Source organism: Athene cunicularia, assembly GCF_003259725.1.
Source record: "Athene cunicularia isolate RWA chromosome 2 unlocalized genomic scaffold, athCun1 chr2_part1, whole genome shotgun sequence".
NCBI classification, from domain to species: Eukaryota; Metazoa; Chordata; class Aves; order Strigiformes; family Strigidae; genus Athene; species Athene cunicularia.
This window is the reverse complement of record NW_020799095.1, coordinates 37,356,391-37,358,946: the sequence shown is the minus strand read 5'-3', so window position 1 is coordinate 37,358,946 and position 2,556 is coordinate 37,356,391. Positions and strand designations below refer to the sequence as shown.

At 41.5% G+C, this 2,556-nt stretch overlaps 1 long non-coding RNA gene across 1 annotated transcript in view; it reads right to left on the bottom strand.

Moving 5' to 3' along the window:
• The window catches only part of LOC113476809, a 2,501-nt gene extending 827 nt beyond the window's left edge, over nucleotides 1-1,674 (bottom strand). The window contains exons 1-2 of the long non-coding RNA XR_003397788.1: nucleotides 1,580-1,674; nucleotides 219-405 (exon numbers count right to left, since the gene is read on the bottom strand). This is a non-coding gene — a long non-coding RNA (uncharacterized LOC113476809). The remainder of the gene's footprint in view (nucleotides 1-218; nucleotides 406-1,579) is intronic.
• Nucleotides 1,675-2,556: the final 882 nt, after the last annotated feature.

Below are 2,556 nucleotides of genomic sequence, written 5' to 3'. Positions count from 1 at the left end.
GTTCCCCCCCCCCCCTTGCTTTTTTTTTGTCTCAGCAGGAAGCCTGAGAACTCTCCCTCCCTTTTCATTAATTGCAAAAGTAACGATAACAAAACTGTGAGCCAGTAAACACCTCTCACTTGGCTTTGGAGTTTATTCATCCCTAAGGTATAGCTATTATTTCGTAATTGGAAGCACCTTCTAGGTATTCTTTTATCAGTAGTATAATAGATACTTACAGCTCTGCTACTACTTCCTTGTGAGCCTACCTTGGTGTTAACAGATTTTATCTTGGCTCAGCTGTTTGCAACAGCTCTGGGGCTCCTCCCTTCCAGGACATAGTTTCATCCTGACCGAAACCAGCATCCTACACAGCGTCACTCCGTCGTTAGGGCAGACAGGTGCTGTGCCATATTTCTTCCCGCTCTGCAGGAAGAGATCATGACCTCAGTTATGTGAAACAGTGGATGGAGCATACATATTATGTGCCGCTCCAGTCATGACCTAGTATGCACAAAGCTTCTAGACTTTCTAATTACAGACTGAGCTAATTAGAACTGGCTAAAATAACCAGATATTAGGCATGTTTTTATTTCACGGGCTTCCAAAAAGATATATGCCTCTACTCTTTCCAAAAATGTTTATATTTGGCATCAACATTTTCACTAAAATGTTTAATATTTATTAAATTTAAACCTGACTAGATGGATCAATGATTTTGATGAAAATAGGAGAGTTTGGAGATTGGTTTAATGACAGCGATATAGGCAAGAAATTTTCATGAATGCTTTAGGGAGTGCCAGCACATTGAATGGCTGAGCCTACAGGAAAAGGCATTATACAACAGCTGTGGTGTAGAGGTGAATTACAGTATCACAGCTAACATGGTCTTTCTTTTCCCCCTTGCTTTATCATGGGGCAATTGTAAAGTCAAGCTATGATCTACCCAAAACATCCCAGGGGATCCTTCACATCAGCTTGGGGTGTGAACCTATGCTGGTCCAGCCAAAAATACTACAAATTTCCATTCTTTCTAATGACAAACCAATTTTACTATGTAAAACCACATACAAATAAAGACCCAGCCAATCCATTTTTGTGAGTTTCTCCCATGATTTTCTCTCTAGTGAAAAACTTGAATGACTCATTTCTGGCTAGAAGCAGCTGAGACCACAGAACTAGTGGCAGCACTGACCGTGTCACCTACGGCGTTATTGCTATGACAGCCTTAGAGCAATTAAATACTTTGTAAGGGTTTATTTTCCTTTTTCAGTGGAAAACAATTGGGCAAATAGAAAGAACAAGGAAAACCAGCAGAGAAACTTGCAGGAAGGCAAACATAAGACAAAGTGTGGACTTGGATTCCTGAAGATATCTCTATTTGAAGAAGAAGCAACAGGGTTGGAAAGGGTTTGGTCTCTGAACTCCAGTGACTCCTTGGGAATGGCTATGATATGCTGAAATTAATAAGAACTCTGAGCCAGCACATAGTTTCCTTCATACCAGCCCACTCAGGGACTTGAAATAACTTTTCTGTCAGAAGCAAAACACAGAACTGAAAGAACGAAGCACAGCGTGTCAGGGAAATGGCATAACCTACCTGACTCTTTCTGCAGTAGCTATTGGCCCGGAAGGTTTGTTTTCTCTTTTATGAAGCACAATTACATAGAGAACAGTTGGTGCAGGGGCTATAATGGAACAGAGGAACTGGAGAAGGAAGAATAAAAGGTGGCATCTGTACTAGTAAATTAATCATGGTCACAGGCACTGGAACTTGATCATCTATACTGTGAAATTTTTAGAACAGTCCTTCCCATGGTTTTGGTCAGAGGCTAGCCTGCTGTCTCCCACACATGCCCTGTGATAAGACCTTTCCCAATAGGCAGTTTAGATGCTAACACCATATTTTGAAAAATAAGAGCTCTATGGTTGTGGGCCCTTCTGGGCTGGTTGGCCTCACTGTCTGGGGGATGCTCAGGCCTGTTTAACTCCTTGATATAGGCACAGCCATAGAGAATTCAGGGACCTTCTTCCTTTGACATAAATGACCAAGTCACATATTTTCTCTAAATGTATCTAACAGCATCTTGAAACAAGTTAAGATTTTTCCTGATTCTAGTGCTCTCTCTGAAGCCATTCAAAACTTCTACCCTCCTGATGGCAAGGAGCTTTAAAAAAAAAAAAAAAAAAGAAAAAAAAAAGGCCATTTGCATCCATTTTGCTTAGAGGAAAAAGATTATGCTGGTATTTCCCCTGGCATATTTGCAGAGAGGAATCAAAATCTCTCTTTACCTTTGTTGTGCTCAACTAAATACAAGAGTATGGAAATAGTTAGGGACCTTGCAGAAGATGGAGGGCACTGTTCACATACTTCAAATAGTCTCTTCTATGCTTCTGCTTCTCCCTGGGCAGTTTTCTTCGGGATGCAAGCAGTACTGCACGAACACTGCTTGGGAGACTGGTCCCACAATAATCTGGTTAGAATACAACCCTATCCATACCTTCCTTCCCAAGGGGCACCACTCTCTATCCAGGACAACGAACTCCTCAGCAAGTATTTTCATGCAGACACCCAGC